Genomic DNA, 18,025 nt, shown 5'->3' on the forward strand with positions numbered 1-18,025 from the left:
CTTCGCCCTAACAGTGCTCAGGGCCATACTTCTCTCACCCCAGGCCCAGTGCTCAGGGAAATTCCCTTGCTCAAGCCGTTCTTAAGTGCTGAGTGGCTACTTAGAGCCCTAAGCTCCCCAGCTTCTAGCACAGAGCAGATGATCAATACATAATCATCGAATGACTAATTTTCCAAAATGCCAGTACGTATTTCAGGCATTTACCGTGAGTACGGTTCCTCTGATCTGGAAACATTATGGCTGTAAGGAAGACCGAACAAATCCTGCTGCCTGTGGCACAGAAGGTTAGATTTATAAATCAGGTGGTTTTATACACTTCTATGATATTTTGCCTTTAGAGAGATCTTATGTCCAGATCACAGCTGTCAGATGAAAATAGTGTCTTAGCCGACAGCCCGACGACAAAATGTAAAATATAACATGTATTTCTTCCGGAAGAAATGCAAAGGCAGTATCATTTAGTGGGGTGAGGAAGATATTAAAGAAGCCAGATACTTACGTTATTAATAGAAGGCTTAAAATTATCCTAAATAATGCGTTTGCTGATTATTTATTAGCCATCTGTGTTATATTCAGACACTGGCACAAAATAAGTGCTTAATAAATTTCTGTGCCATTCATTCACTACAGTGATTCCCAAAGTCTAGTCTGAGGACTCCTGGAAGCAGTGGTGTGCTAGGGCAGCTTCTCTCCTCTCACAGACACCGAGGTTTGGAGAACTTTCTGACTCCTTGTCAAATATCATCTTATCACTGACGATATCAAATGATATTGTCAAATATCATTTTAATAATTACCATCTAATTATTAAAATTACATGGTAAAAACATACGATTAAACACATTATATTAAAATGAGGGTAATAAATACTCAAAACCCGTCACTTCCTAAATATTTTACTACATTTTACTATCTCTGGGCTCCTGAGGTTATTTCCATCTGTCGTATTTATATGGAAGAGACGTCATACCCTGGTATGCCTCCGTGCATTTCTTCCCGGCCCTGTGTTATCAGCCATGTGAAGAATATTTACACCAGGAAAATTGGGAAATGATGCACATTGGGTCCCCCCCCACCCCCGGTGAGTTGGCTATCAAGATCTTTACTTGCACCCTTCCGAGGGTTCCCCAAACTCTCTCAGGCGGCCTAGCAAGTACTCCCCTTAATGTGAGAGGCCGGATCTTCTCCATGGACGCCAACTAAAACATCATAAAAGATTGAACGCAGAAGTAGCTATGAGTTAACTGCAAACCAGATCATAATTTTCAAAAAGTGTTAAAACTATGCCCTCCCACTATTTTCTTTCATCTTTTGCACAAAAATGTACCGTTAACATGTGCTCTTTTTATCTCTATTTTTAAATGGATCAATAAATATTTTTATTCTTCTAAGTTCTCATGATAAATATTGATGGGTATGACGCACAAAAGCAAAAGCTCTCTGGCGTCCTTAATAATTTTTTGACCGTGAAGGGGTGTGAGATGAAAAGTTTGAGAACCCCTGATTGAATGGAGTAGAAAATCCCATATAGTGCTTTTTTTGACTTAGTGTGGCCCAACCAGAAAAGAAGGCCTTTGTGAACCGGGGAAATGAATTCCTGACCTCCTCAAATCTTTCTTTTTCCCTTTGAAAAAACAGTGCTAGACAAGATGCTCTCACCGAACCGTTTTCTAGCCCGTAGATTATAATTATATTTATATAATTATATATATAATTATATATATAATATATATTATCATTATATTATATTATATTATATATTATTATATTATATTATTATTATATTATATAATTATTATATATATAATAATTATATATATATAATTATTATTATATTTTCTAGCCCTGTGGGTATAAGAATTATACATGAGCTTGGCTCCTAGTTTGAAGGCAGGAGAAATGTTGGTGCTTTGTCATCGTTTTCATACCTCCCGCCCACGTCATCCCTGTCTTTGATAATCTTTTCCACCTAAGCTCCTGCCCCCCAAAGGACTTCCCTTTCCATAACATCACTGTAATTACAGAAGTCGCTGTGTCCCAATTGTCCAAAAAAAATAAAAAAAAAAATAAAAACAAAAAGAATCAGACCAGTCGAACTAAATAAAGTACATGCCTTGCAGCTGACCCCAAAACGCAGTGCAGACCCACAAACTGCCACGGCTGCGTGTCCCCCACCCGGTGAGTGGAAAATGAAAAGCCTGAAAGGGGCCGAGTCTGATGTTAGTACAGCAAACCGTCATGGGGGGCCCGCTCTGTACCCCCAAGGCCGAGGGGGGGCCGAGGACAATGCAGGCGCTGGGGCCACATGCCGGGGTGCGCTTGGTCCCCGGGAGCCGCGAGGGGAGGGTGAGCGCCCAGGCCAGGCTGCGGCGGGGCCCCCGGTGGCAGACACAGGCCCAGGCCCCGCCTGGCCCCTGGGAGTCCGTCCGCGCCAAGGCTGCGGGCCCCCCTCGCCACCCACCCACCGCGGGGCGCCCCTCGCCCCACCATCGCGGGGCACCCCGTCGCCTCCCCCCATCGCGGGGCATCCCCTCGCCCTCCACCCACCGCGGGGCACCCCCCACCCCCCATCCATCGCGGGGGGCCCCCTCGTCCCCCACCCCATCGCGGAGTGTCCCCCATCCCCCCACCCCAGCGCGGGGCATCCCCTCGCCCTCCACCCACTGCGGGGCGCCCCCCATCCCCCATCCATCGCGGGGAGCCCCCTCGTCCCCCACCCCATCGCGGAGTGCCCCCCATCCCCCCACCCCAGCGCGGGGCATCCCCTCGCCCTCCACCCACCGCGGGGCGCCCCCCATCCCCCATCCATCGCGGGGGGCCCCCCCATCCCCCCACCCCAGCGCGGGGCATCTCCTCGCCCCCCCACCGCGGGGCGCCCCCCATCGCAGGCTGCGGCCCGATCCCCGCCCTCCAGGAGGCCTGGACGTTGCTGACGGGGCTGCCAGCCTCCCGCGGGGGGGGCGGGGGGTGCACTGCCCCGGGGGGGTGGGGGCAGCCCCCTCCCAGTGGCCCCCGCCCGGGTTAGCCCGCCCCCTAAGGCCAGGCCCCTGGTCCGCCCGCCCCCCCCCACCTGCGCGCCACGTGCGGCCCGCGTCGCCATGGCAACCGCCGCGCTCCCCTGCCCTCCCCCGCGCTCCCGGGAACCGCGGGGTGGGGGTCGCGGAGCCGTCCCGCCGGGGGCTTAGGTTCCTGCCGGGGCTCAGCGCCCCTGAACCCGAAGCTACAGAACCTGCGGGGCTCAGGGCCGGTCGCCCCAGGGCCCGGGCGGGGTCGGGACCGGCCTGCTCCTGGGGGGGGGGACCAGCTCCCCTCAGTGCTGCCACCCACCTTGGAACCCTTCTCACCTTTTGGGGCCTCGGCTTGCTTTTTAAAATTTATTTATTTATTTATTTATTTATTTATTTATTTATTTATTTATTTATTTATCTATCTATCTATCTATCTATCTATCTATCTATCTATCTGTATTTTTTTATTGGAGTTGGATTTGCCAACATATAGTATAACACCCAGTGCTCATCCCTCCCGCCAGGTGCCCCCTCAGTGCCCGCCACCCAGTCACCCCCACCCCCCGCCCACCTCCCCGCCCACCACCCCTAGTTTGTTTCCAGAGTTAGGAGTCGCTCGTGTTCTGTCTCCCTCCCTGATATTTCCCACTCAGTCCCCCTCCTTTCCCCTATGATCCCTTTCACTATGTCTTTATGAGGGAGACCAGATGATGATTGTCCTTCTCCGACTTCCTTCACTCAGCATCAGACCCTCCAGGTCCCTCCACGCCGAAGCAGATGGTGGGTGTCCGTCCTGTCTGACGGCTGAGGAATATCCCACTGTATACACGGCCCACAGCTTCTTGGTCCATCATCTGTCGGTGGACACTGAGGCTCCTTCCCCAGTCTGGCTATTGTGGACATTGCTGCTGTGAACATTGGGGTGCAGGTGTCCTGCCATTTCACTGCATCTGAATCTTTGGGGTAAATCCCCAGCAGTGCAATTGCTGGGTCGTAGGGCAGATCTGTTTTTAACTCTCTGAGGAGCCTCCACACAGTTTTCCAGAGTGGCTGCACCAGTTCACATCCCCACCAACAGTGCAGGAGGGTTCCCTTTTCTCCGCATCCTCTCCGACATTTGCTGTTTCCTGCCTTGTTAACGTTCCCCCTTCTCACTGGTGTGAGGTGGGATCTCATTGTGTTTTGATTTGTATTTCCCTGACGGCCAGTGATGCGGAGCATGTTCTCATGTGCGTGTTGGCCATGTGTAGGTCTTCTTTGGTGAAATTTCTGTTCATGTCTTTTGCCCATTTCATGATTGGATTGTTTGTTTCTTGGATGTGGAGTTTAATAAGTTCTTTATAGACCAGCCCTTTATCTGATAGGTCATTTGCAAATACCTTCTCCCATCTGTAGGTTTTCTTGCAGTTTTGTTGACTGTTACTCTTGCTGTGTAGAAGCTTGCTATCTTGGAGGCTTCAGTTTTAAGAGATGCAAACCCTCAGTACAATTATTATATATGAAAAACTACACGAGTCCCTTCGAGCTCTCTGCCACCTGTAGTTAATGTTTGAAGGTGAAATAGTCTCTCTAGGCATGACCTCTCCGGGTGCCCAGCAGAGTGGCATTCAAGGAGCTAAATGGATAAAAGAGCTACTCCTTTCGATTGTGAGTGATTACCAATAATGACCCTGAAGGAGAAAATTGTGTGTGCTCATTAACAATCGAAGAAAACGTAGATTAAAATAGCAAAGGTATGCTATTTTGTAAGGATTTTGTTTGTTTTTAATAATAGCCAGTGCTGACGAGGGTGTGGTGAAACATTCATAGGGCTGGTGGATGAATGGCTTGGTACCATCTTCCTGGAGACAATTTTTTCAAGAAATAATTAGACACTTGAACAAAATGCAGCTACGTAATGCTCGTAGCAGCAATGTTTATAACAGTTTTTCTTTAATCCAGCTAAATGTAACCTAGATGATTGGATAAATCAATACAATGAAATAAAATAAAATGAAAGAATAATTTCTTGAAAGACACTTTTAATGATGTGTTGCTACGTGAAGAGTAGATATCAAATAGTGACTAATTTATCCTATTTTTATTTTATCTTAATGTGTATAACAAGGGAAATGTTAACAATGGCTATCTCTGGGTGATGGAGTTACAGGTGACTCTATTTTGTTCCTTACTCTTTTGGTGACAGTGATAAGCATTATTATCTATTAACAGTAAAAAAAAACAAAATAAAACAAAACATGTATTTTTTATTGTGTCAGCAGGTCCAACCTATTTTATAAATAAATATACATATTTATAGTAATAGAATTATAATCTATTTTCACATAGACAATTAAATATATTTTTCTCAAAGGAAAGTGTGAAAATTTTAATAGAGAAAAGAGCTCTGGGTCAATCACCCTGATCATTTGTTTTTTTTCCCTTCTGTACTTACATCTGGTTTGGAAAGGAAATATTTCTTTAATTCCTTATGTCTATCAAAGGAAAAAAAATGGATTTCCATTTAAAACATACTGATATTAAGGAATACACTCAAAAACATTTTAGTAAAAAAAAAGAAAAAAAACATTTTAGTATCATAAACCTTCATTAAGGATTAAGACTTTGATTTTGTTCTCATTCTCTGGCTGTAGCATCACACATTGAAAGGCAGTTGTTGGGGATCCCTGGGTGGCTCTGGGGTTTAGCGTCTGCCTTTGGCCCAGGGCACAGTCCTGGAGTCCTGGGATTGAGTCCCATGTCGGGCTCCCGGTGCATGGAGCCTGCTTCTCCCTCGGCCTGTGTCTCTGCCTCTCTCTCTCTCTCTATCATAAATTAATTAATTAATAATAAATAAATCTAAAAGAAAGAAGAAAGAAAGAAAGAAAGAAAGAAAGAAAGAAAGAAAGAAAGAAATAAAGTTGTTGGTTTAAAGTGAAAATTCTTGAGTACTGCCAAGAGGGCAGGCTTCAGTGCAGACCATGCTCATGACGGAATCCTTCCAAACTACCTTCTCTGCGGCCCCTGCACCCAGGCCCTGGGATAGCGGGGAATGGCCCGTCATCTCATTCACACATGAGGAGTTGATCCTTCAGGGAAATTGCTTTCTTCCTAACCTGGTGAGAATGATGCGGGCTGCTGTCAAGGAGTTTGTGGCGAGCTGCGCATCAGTGCACTCAAGGAACCTCATTTCGGAGGAAAGCTCGAGAAGAACCCAGGCCCAAGGGTCACAATGAAATCAGGCCTTGTGAAAGCTTGAGAACCGCTCCCTGTGAATTATCCTGAAGAAAATAAGTCATAGACCTGGGCAAAGACAGAGTTACAAGACTGTTTATTTTTATACTATTTTATAACAGTAAAGCTTTGGAATGTACGGAAATGTCCAGGAATTAGAGAAATCATATTATAGCTGGATGATAAAACTGTCCGCAGCTGTTAAAATTGAAAATAGAGAAAAATATTTGATGATGCAGGAAAGTGCTCACACTGCAGAGTTAAGTGAAAAGAAAGACATGTTAAATATAGAACATGCAAGAGATCGTGCCTTTATAAAATTACAGTACACACAATATTTAATGTATTACATGCATAATTGAAGATTTAAGCTAAACAATTATGGATTGTCAGTTTTGTTTGTTTTTCTCTTGTCATCTGTAATAAATCCATTTAAAAATAGGCTGTTAGTGGGTATTAATGGAAGACGTACGTTTTATTAGAAGCCAGAGCAAGGTACTACAGATTCTGATCACTTTTCAAGTATGCATTTTACAGGCACCTGGAGACTCTTTCAAAGCATACATTTTATTAGCTCAGCAATTAAAGGATGATAAATCACTTGGGTCACATTACCCACTTCACTCTGTTCATCTGAACTAAAGTTCTGGACCCTGTCTTTCTCTCCAACCTAATTGTTGGAGCAGGTAAGACACCGTTCACCTTAGGGCATCTGTTCACAACACTGGAAACATCAGATCAAACTAGAGATTGCCCAGGCCCCGAGTAAGCACATGCTATACATTCTCATAAAATATACATGCTCTGCATTCTGGTCTGATTTTCCATAAACGTATCATTTATAAATAGAGAAATGATTGGCCACATGACCCTCTGATGGACAATCCATAAGGGCTAATCCCTCAGGGCGCATGGCCAAACTTTGCAGGCTTGAAATGCCTTCACTGCCTGCTTCCCAACCCACTGGAGCCTCAAGTCCCACCACCCCTTTCCCATGTCCTGTATCCAGCCATAAGGAGACTACAAGAGCTGACACAAATGGAATCCTATTATGTCCTGGACATTGTTCTAATTCTGTTATCGAACCTATGGGGTATTTTATAGATGAAGAAACTGAGGCACAGAGAAGTTAAACAAACAGTTCCCATGATCCACAGTCAATAAGTATTTTAGCAATTTTATTTATTTATTTATTATGGTCACAGAGAGAGAGAGAGAGAGAGAGAGAGGCAGAGGGAGAAGCAGGCTCCATGCATCGGGAGCCTGACGTGGGATTCGATCCCGGGTCTCCAGGATCGCGCCCTGGGCCAAAGGCAGGCGCCAAACCGCTGCGCCAGCCAGGGATCCCCCACAGTCAATAAGTATTAATTGATGAACCCAGGAAGCCTGGCTCCAGCCCTTAACTGTTATATTCCCGCCCAGATATAAAGTTTGCCAAGTAAGTCATTAGCTTCAATTAATCTCTGCCTCAGCCCAGCTCTTCTCTGTGTAGAAAGTCTTCCACTTAGCCAAATCCACGTTCCTTTCAAAATACAGGTGCAAAGTCTTCCTCAATCACCTCAGGCAGGCTTAAGGATTTTCCTCTATGCCCCCATGATTACCTCAGTCATGGTACTTAACACACAGTTGTGAGGCACATTTATTTGTTTGCTTCTACCACCAATCCACCAGCTCTTCAAACCAGGGTTCAAATTTCTGATAATCTTTATACCTCCAGTGCCCACACAGTATCTGACACATAAGTAGTTCTTAATAACTAATGAATGTATGAATGGTTATGAGGAGTACTATCTAGTTCTGATTGTCCAAAACTATGGTCTTCAATGTCCTACCATGACAGCCATCACCTCTCCATTAAGAGTGGATGCTATGTAGGCGAACACTGGGCTGGTAGCCAGAGGACCGGAGAAATGCCAGCTGTGCTCCACAGGTTCAATCTGGGCCCTGCTGAGCCTTTAAATGTTAAATTTGGACCTATCTTTGGGGAGGGAAGAGAGAATATCAAAAATATCTCTTAAGGTATTACCAGGTATTAATTTTGACTATTTGCCAGCTGTTTTGTTAGGAAAGAGGGTCCCTTTTGGGATGGGACAGAGGGTAGCTAAGTCTGATCAAAGACTTGGGGCTCAGCATGTGGCCAAAAAGGTGCACACCTTGATGAATCCGCATAGTCGGTAGCCAGAAAATATACCGAGGTCTCTACTTTGGGCAGTTCCCACTTTTACCTCAGAAGTTTCATCAAGACAGTCAAGAAAATATGGTCATCCATGTCAATGTTCTTGAGTAGTAAAACATTATTTTTGCTGGTTACACAGGCCACTGTTGGGACAGCTTGAAGCAGTGGAAGGAAACTAATATTTCTGCATTAAATTGATCCATAATGAGTAACATAAAGTCATGTTTGTGTTTGCATCCTTCTTACTATTTGCACCAACATACTGTTGTGCCTGCATTTTATTAAGCTGTCTCAAATCTCTTTTGGAATGAACCTGGCAATAAATAAATAAATGCATAAGCTGAAAATAAACATACTGCTGATTCACTTTAAAAGCCTGTTTTGAACTTAGCTTTGAGCTTCTAGGTTTATGTGTGACCACATTCTTTGGGGAAGGTAGGATATCTTCAGAGATACCAAAACAAATGCTTTGAAAGAAAGCGCCAAAAACCCGGGAGCCTCTTGTACACTCATTTGGAGGGAAATAAAACCAATTTTATCCCAAAATGTTTCCTAAATTCTATTTATACATGTTGACGTTTGGCTATGTAGAGGTTCATTTGGCCATCATGGAAAAACTTAGTTCATGCTTAGTGCTATTGCATTTTTAACTATGAGTTCTTTTTTGAAGTTTTGCAAAGTTCTCATAGATATCTAGTGACTCCTTGTGGAGTTTTCTCTCTTCATGTGACAATTCACTAAAAAGTTAAGAAATCATAAAACATCAAAATTGAAGGGGCCATGGAAGCATTTGAAGCTAACTCTCATCCAGGTGGGAAGCTATTTAGCAATAACCGTAAAAAAGGGTTGAAACCTCCTGTGACAAGAAGGCATCTTTGGATTCCTGCTTCCTTTCCTCGCTTATGATGAAACAGACTTACAAACCAGATTGTAATTTTCTTGGAATTTTGCCACAGAGGTAACCATTTCAATAGGGCTCAGAACAAAAGCAAAAAAAAAGGAAAGGGGAGAATTATATATTGGCCTAAGTCTGTAATGTTCATTGGAATTATCTGGAGGAGCTAATTCCTCAAGACAGTTGGTCTCATTTGGTGGCCAAGTAATCAATGTTCCAAGTACAATAATGTGTCTCTTAAAAAAAGAATCCCTCTTATTCTGAAATTTCACCATGACTTTATATTTTGGGGTTTTTATTAATATCCAATAACCTAGATAGTAAGCATTTGTCATTTGTGTCTCAATATCTAGTGTCTTGCCCTGAAAGTACTCTATTTGTTTTTTGTGGAACAACTTTTTCCTACATTGTGTGTAATCTATGTGAGATGCTAAAAACTAGTTATTTACTTCCTACTTTTGAAGGCTCAGTATAGTCAGGTGGTTATCAAAACCTACTAGACAGGTTTTTTTTTCCAGGACATGGAATGTGAGGTAAGTAAGCAACAACCCAAGAAGCCCATTTGAGACTGCCGTGGCAGTAGTGGTGCCCCACCAGAGTCTCTCAGCTGTGAGCCATGTCTTCACCCTACAGTGCTATCTTGGATCTTGACTTGTTCCAAGTCTGGTTTCATCATTTCTTGGCATCCCTAATATCGTTCTAATATATTCTCCTTTCTAAAAAAGTTATCCAGATTCTAAAATTGTGGTGATGGTTGCACAATTAGGTGCATCTACTATAAAACATTGAATCATGTACTTTAATGGTAGTATTATTTGGTATATGAATTATACCCCAATGAAGCTCTTATTTCCCCCCAACAATAAAAGTTAGCCAGAGTTGGTTTTTCCACTGCTTGAAATATGGCAAAATTTAACTGATACAATCCTCCTGTCAAAATGCAAATATCTAAGCTATAAAGGATTACACATTTTCAATCTCTTTAACATTAAGTTTACCAAGAAAAAAATAATGGGCGTTAGTTTTGATAGGGGTTGAACAAGTCTAACAAATACAGTGCTATTCCAAGAGGGCAGGCAACAATAAAGCAACACATGGGGGAGATTTTAGATGTTCAGATTGGCACAGGGGCATTGCATGTTGGGATATTAGAGACAGAGGTGGGTGTGAAAATGGGTAGTGCTAGTCCATAGGGCAAGTAAGCTTTTCTGTCACTGGTCCCAAATCCATATTTATCCAATGTCATAGACTTAACACTAATTTATTACTCCTGCCCTGCAAATCAATTGTTATCTACCCCATATCTTTAATAACAGGTGTAGTAAATGGGCATCCAGATCCAGGAAACAGAGAGAATTTGATCAAAATCAACAAAAGTAGGCAAGCACTAAGACATAATTAAATTTGCAGAATATGATGATAAAGAAAAAAATCTTAAAAGCAGCAAGACTAAAGAAGCCATTAACTTATAAGGGAAAACTCATAAAGCTAGTTGGAGATTTTTCAACAGAAACATTGCAAGCCAGAAGGGAGTGGAATGATATATTCAGAATACTGAATGAGAAAAATTTGCAGCCAAGAATACTCTATCAAGCAAAGCTATCATTCAGAATAGAAGGAGAGGGACACCTGGGTGGCTCAGTGGTTGAGCATCTGCCTTCAGCTCAGGGCATGATCCTGGGGTCCCTGCATCGAGTCCCATATCGGGTTTCCTGCATGGAGCCTGCTGCTCCCTCTGCCTGGGTTTCTGCCTCTCTTTGTGTGTCTCTCATGAGTAAATAAATAAAAACTTAAAAAAAATAATAGGAGAGATAAAGAGCTTCCCAGACAAATAAGAACTAAAAAAGTTTTTGACCACTAAAAAAGCCCTGCAAGCAATATTAAAGGGGACTCTTTGAATAGAAAAGAGAGACCAAAAGTGACAGTATAAGGCAAGAAACACAAAAGCAGTAAAAATGAATATTTCTGTAAAAAATAAATCAGGGAGCTCACAAAAAAAGGCATAAAATATAATAATTTATACCTAAAATGTGGGGAGAAGAGGAGAAAAGAATGGATGAACATGGATGTAAAAATTCTCGATAGAATACTAACAATCCAAATGCAACAATACATTAAAAATCATTCACCATAATCAAATGATTGATTCCTTGATAAGTCAAGGGATTTATTTCTGGATTTCAAGAGTGGTTCAATATTCACAAATCAGCCAACATGGTAGGTCGCATTAATAAAAGAAAGCATAAGAACCATATGACCATTTCAATAGATGCAGAAAAAGTATTTGACAAAGTACAACATCCATTCATGATAAAAACTCTCAACAAACGTCTAGAGGGAACATACCTCAACATAATAAAGGTCATATATGAAAAACCTACAGCTAATATCATCCTAAGTGGGAGAAAAGTGAGAGCTTCTCCCCTACATTCAGGAACAAGACAGGGATGTCCATTCTCCCTGCTTTTATTCATTATACCATTGAAAGTCCTAGCCACAGCATTCAGATGACTAAAAGAAATAAAATATGCCCAAATCAGCAAAGAAGAAGCAAAGCTCTCACTGTTTGCAAGTGGCATGAAATATTCATGGAAATCCCAAAAGACTAAGAAAAAATAAAACAAAATAAAACCCCTGCCAAAACTGATAAATGAATTTAGTAAAATTGGAGGATACAAAATCAACATTCAAAAATATGTTGCAGGGATCCCTGGGTGACTCAGCAGTTTAGCGCCTGCCTTCAGCCCAGGGTGTGATCTTGGAGTCCTGGGATCAAGTCCCGCATCAGGCTCCCTGCATGGAGCCTGTTTCTCTCTCTGCCTCTCTCTTTCTCTCTCTCTTTCTGTCTCTGTCTCTCATGAATAAATAAATAAAATCTTTTTTTTTTTTAATTTTTTATAAATTAATTTTTATTGGTGTTCAATTTACCAACATACAGAATAACACCCAGTGCTCATCCCGTCAAGTGTCCCCCTCCGTGCCCGTCACCCATTCACCCCCACCCCCTGCCCTCCTCCCCTTCCACCACCCCTAGTTCATTTCCCAGAGTTAGAAGTCTTTATGTTCTGTGTCCCTTTCTGATATCTCCCACACATTTCTTCTCCCTTCCCTTATATTCCCCTTCACTATTATTCATATTCCCCAAATGAGTGAGAACATACACTGTTTGTCCTTCTCCGATTGACTTACTTCACTCAGCATAATACCCTCCAGTTCCATCCACGTTGAAGCAAATGGTGGGTATTTGTTGTTTCTAATGGCTGAGTAATATTCCATTGTATACATAAACCACATCTTCTTTATCCATTCATCTTTCGATGGGCACCGAGGCTCCTTCCACAGTTTGGCTATTGTGGACATGGCTGCTAGAAACATCGGGGTGCAGGTGCCCCGGCGTTTCATTGCATCTGAATCTTCGGGGTAAATCCCTAACAGTGCAATTGCTGGGTCGTAGGGCAGGTCTATTTTTAATTCTTTGAGGAACCTCCACACAGTTTTCCAGAGTGGCTGCACCAGTTCACATTCCCACCAACAGTGTAAGAGGGTTCCCTTTTCTCCGCATCCTCTCCAACATTTGTTGTTTCCTGCCTTATTAATTTTCCCCATTCTCACTGGTGTGAGGTGGTATCTCATTGTGGTTTTGATTTGTATTTCCCTGATGGCAAGTGATGCAGAGCATTTTCTCATGTGCATGTTGGCCATGTCTATGTCTTCCTCTGTGAGATTTCTCTTCATGTCTTTTGCCCATTTCATGATTGGATTGTTTGTTTCTTTGGTGTTGAGTTTAATAAGTTCTTTATAGATTTTGGAAACTAGCCCTTTATCTGATATGTTATTTGCAAATATCTTCTCCCATTCTGTAGGTGGTCTTTTAGTTTTGTTGACTGTATCCTTTGCTGTGCAAAAGCTTCTTATCTTGATGAAGTCCCAATAGTTCATTTTTGCTTTTGTTTCTTTTGTTTTCGTGGATGTATCTTGCAAGAAGTTACTGTGGCCAAGTTCAAAAAGGGTGTTGCCTGTGTTCTCCTCTAGGATTTTGATGGAGTCTTGTCTCACATTTAAATCTTTCATCCATTTTGAGTTTATCTTTGTGTATGGTGCAAGAGAGTGGTCTAGTTTCATTCTTCTGCATGTGGATGACCAATTTTCCCAGCACCATTTATTGAAGAGACTGTCTTTCTTCCAGTGGATCGTCTTTCCTCCTTTATCGTATATTAGTTGAGCATAAAGTTCAGGGTCCACTTCTGGGTTCTCTGTTCTGTTCCATTGGTCTATGTGTCAATGGGGAAGCACTGGGAGCCTTTCCCCTAAGATCAGGAACCAGACAGGGATGTCCACTCTCACCACTGCTATTCAACATAGTATTGGAAGTCCTAGCCTCAGCAATCAGACAACAAAAAGACATTAAAGGCATTCAAATTGGCAAAGAAGAAGTCAAACTCTCCCTCTTCGCCGATGACATGATACTCTACATAGAAAACCCAAAAGCCTCCACCCCAAGATTGCTAGAACTCATACAGCAATTTGGTAGCGTGGCAGGATACAAAATCAATGCCCAGAAATCAATGGCATTCATATACACTAACAATGAGACTGAAGAAAGAGAAATTAAGGAGTCAATCCCATTTACAATTGCACCCAAAAGCATAAGATACCTAGGAATAAACCTAACCAAAGAGGTAAAGGATCTATACCCTAAAAACTATAGAACACTTCTGAAAGAAATTGAGGAATACACAAAGAGATGGAAAAATATTCCATGCTCATGGATTGGCAGAATTAATATTGTGAAAATGTCAATGCTACCCAGGGCAATTTACACGTTCAATGCAATCCCTATCAAAATACCATGGACTTTTTTCAGAGACTTAGAATAAATTATTTTAAGATTTGTGTGGAATCAGAAAAGACCCCGAATAGCCAGGGGAATTTTAAAAAAGAAAACCATAGCTGGGGGCATCACAATGCCAGATTTCAGGTTGTACTACAAAGCTGTGGTCATCAAGACAGTGTGGTACTGGCACAAAAATAAATAAAATCTTAAAAAAAAATTCTGTTGCATCTCTATACACCAATAGTGAAGTGGCAAAAAGAGAAATTACAGAATCAATCTAATTTACAATTGCACTAAAAATAGTAAGATATCAAGGAATAGACCTTGCACAGAGGCGAGAGACCTGTACCCTGAAAACTATAAAACACTGATAAAAGAAATTGAAGGTGACACACGCAAAAAAGGAAAGATATTCCATGCTCATGGATTGAAAGAACAAATAGTTAAAATTTCTCTACTAACCAAAGCAATCTATAGATTAAATGCAAATACTTATCAAAATACCAAGAGCTTTTTTCACAGAACTAGAACAAACAATTCTAAAATTTTTATGGAACCACAAAAGATCCCAAATAGCCAAAGCAACCTTGAAAAAGGAAAACAAAGTTGGAGGCATCACAATTCCAGACTTCAAGTTATATTACAAAGTTGTGGTAATCAAAAGAGTATGGTAATGGCACAAAAATAGACAAATAGATCAATAGAACACAATAGAAAACCCAGATATGAACCCACAATTATATGGTCAATTAATATTTGATAAAACAGGAAAGAACATACAATGGAAAAAGACAGTCTAGGGCAGCCTGGGTGGCTCAGCAGTTTGGCGCTTGCCTTCGGCCCAGGGCGTGGTCCTGGAGTTCTGGGATCGAGTCCTACCTCTGGCTCTCTGCAGGGAGTCTGCTTCTCTCTCTGCCTGTGTCTCTGCCTCTCTCTCTCTCTATGTCTCTCATGAATAAATAAATAAAATCTTTAAAAAAAAAAGGAAAAAAGACAGTCTCTCCAACAGATGGTGTTGGGAAAACTGGATAGCAACATGCAAAAGAATGAAACTAGACCACTTTCTCATACCATACACAAAAATAAATTGAAAATGGATAAAAGACTTAAACGTGAGACCTTGCAATCATACAAATCCTAGAAGAGAACATAAGCAGTAACTACTTTGACATAGGCCATTGCGATTTCTTTTTGATAGGTCCCCTGGAGCAGAGTAAACAAAATCAGAAATAAACTATTGGGATAACATCCAAATTAGAAGCTTCTGCACAGCAAAGGAAATAATGAAACTAAACGGCAACCTACTGAATGGGAGAAGATATCTGTAAGTGATATATCTAATAAAGTGTTATTATCCAAAATATATAAAAACTTTATAAAACTCAGTATCCAAAAAATGAATGATCCAATTAAAAAATGGGCAGACAGGGGGTGCCTGGGTAGTTCAGTCAGTTGAGCATCTGACTTGAGGTTTCAACTCAGGTCATAATCTCATGGGTTGTGGGATTGAGTCCCGTGTCAGGCATCATGCTCAATGGAGAGTCTGCTTGAAAGATTCTCTCCCTCTTCTCTTTCCATTCATACTCTATCTCTTGATTTCATAAATAAATGAACGAATAAATAAATAAATAAAATCTAAAAATTGGCAGAAAATGTGAATAGACATTTTTCCAAAGAAGACATCCAGAAGGCCAACAGACACATGAAAAGATGCTCAACATCACTCAACATAAGGGAAATGTAAATCAAAACCACAATGAGATATCACCTCACACCTGTCACAATGGCTAAAATCAGCAACACAAGAAACAACAGATACTGTGGAGAAAGGGGAACTCCTATATCCTATACACTGCTGGTGGGAATGCAACCTGGTGCAACCACTCTGGAAAACAGCATGAAGCCTCCACGAAAAGTTAAAAACAGAACTACCCTTTGATCCAGCAATTGCACTACTAGGTATTTAGCCAAAGAATACAAAAATACTAATTCCAAGGAAGACATGTACCTCAATGTTTATAGCGGCATTACCTACAATAGTCAAATTATGGAAACAGCCCAAGTGTCCATTGACTGATGAATGGATTTAAAAAAGGTAGTATATGTGCAATGGGATACCAGCCATCAAAAAGGATAAAATCTTGCCTCTTGCTATGACATGGATAGAACTAGAGTGTATTATGCTGAGTGAAATAAATCAGTCAGAGAAAGACAAATACCATGTGTTTTCACTCCTAAGTGGAATTTAAGAAACAAAACAAATAAGCAAAGGAAGGAAAAAAAAAGAGAGAGTGGGACAAACCAAGAAACAGACTCTTAACTATAGAGCAAACTGATTCAAGTTACCAGAGGGGAGCGGGGTGGTGGGTGGGCCAAATAGGTGATGGGGATGAAGGGGTGCTCTTGCTGTAATGAGGTGTTGTATGGAAGTGTTGAATCACTATATTGTAAATCTGAAACTAATATTACAGTGCATGGTAATTAACTGGAATTTGAATAAAAACTTACTGTCTCTGTGTCTCTGCCTCTCCCTCTCTCTCTGTGTGTCTCTCATGAATAAATAAATAAAATATTTAAAAATAAATAAATAAATAAATAAATAAATAAATAAATAAATAAATAAATAAAAATTTAGAATAAAGCGAAAACTGACAAAATTACAAAATGGGCATGCACACAGTAGGGATTTCCCTCTTCCTTCATGGTGTTTGGGTGCTTCGTGGAGGTTGGCCGGGTGCCCTCCATCTCCTTGGGGCCTCATCCGGGGAAGCTGGTTGGGATTGTCTATGCTATTGCTCAGAACAGGGCTTGGGCTGATGGACCTTGCAGTCTGGTAAGAAGACAGGTCATGCCTTTCAAATCCATGGAGCTCACTGACTTCATTCTCAACTTCCCACATGGCACCGGCCAGAGGTACGTCCGACAAGACTGGCAGAAAGCAGAGATCAACACAAAATGGGCAGCCACAAGATGGGCCCTGCAGACTGAAACCAGAGACAGAAAAGCCGAGATGACAGATTTTGATCATTATAAAGTCAGGAAGGCAAAGAAAATGAGGAACAGAATAATCAAGCTCGATGTCAGGAAGCTGCAAAAAGCAGCTCTCCTGGAAGTGTCTCCCCAAAAAAGCACCCACTGCTCAGTGTGCTGCTGCAGCAGCTGCTGCAGAGTTTCCAGCAAAAACGATGGCCGCTGCAGACAAGAAGGCTACTGCCCCGAAAGCTGCAGGCCAGCATGCAGCACCTCCGAAGACTCAGGAAGGTCAGAATACTCCAGCCCAGAAAGCACCTGCTCCAAAGGCATCTGGCAAGAAAGCATAAAAGCCTAAGAGGCTATTATAAATAAGTAATAAGGGCTTTTTTTCTTTTGTACATGTTTAAAAAAAAAACTGACAACATGACAAATTAAAAAAAAAACGTAGAATTTGAAGACAGAGGACACTCGTGAAAAAGGCATAATCAACCGCTAGCATCCATTGCAGACCTCAGGATCATAGCTTTCTGTTTTACCATACTTACAGCTCATAACAACCCTGGAATTTCAACTTTGAACAATTTAGTGGTTTTCTCAAGGTTACAGAGCCAAGAAGTAAAGGAAATGAAATTCAAATGCAGATCCAGCTGACTCCAAAGGGCATGCTTTCCCTTCATGCCAAATATAATGCCTGCTCTTTCAGCGTTCTGAGGTGTAACCTCTCAATCACTACTGCAGGCAAGTAGAAATATATATGTATATGTATATATGTCTACTAATAAAATATTAATTTTCCATTAAATCTACATGGTGAAAGACTTTTTTTTTAATTTTCACCCGTGTGTATGCACATGTACACACACCTCCAAGAAGCCCCATGTTTTCTAGGAATAGAAGATTTATTTAATCTGTTTCTAAATTACCTC

The 18,025-nt window shown here is 41.7% G+C and overlaps 1 pseudogene; it reads left to right on the forward strand.

Moving 5' to 3' along the window:
• The first annotated feature begins 16,827 nt into the window (after positions 1–16,827).
• Positions 16,828–17,446, forward strand: LOC129504775 (60S ribosomal protein L14-like; annotated as a pseudogene).
• Positions 17,447–18,025: the final 579 nt, after the last annotated feature.

Source organism: Nyctereutes procyonoides, unplaced genomic scaffold (genome assembly GCF_905146905.1).
Source record: "Nyctereutes procyonoides isolate TBG_1078 unplaced genomic scaffold, NYPRO_anot_genome, whole genome shotgun sequence".
Lineage (NCBI taxonomy): Eukaryota > Metazoa > Chordata > Mammalia > Carnivora > Canidae > Nyctereutes > Nyctereutes procyonoides.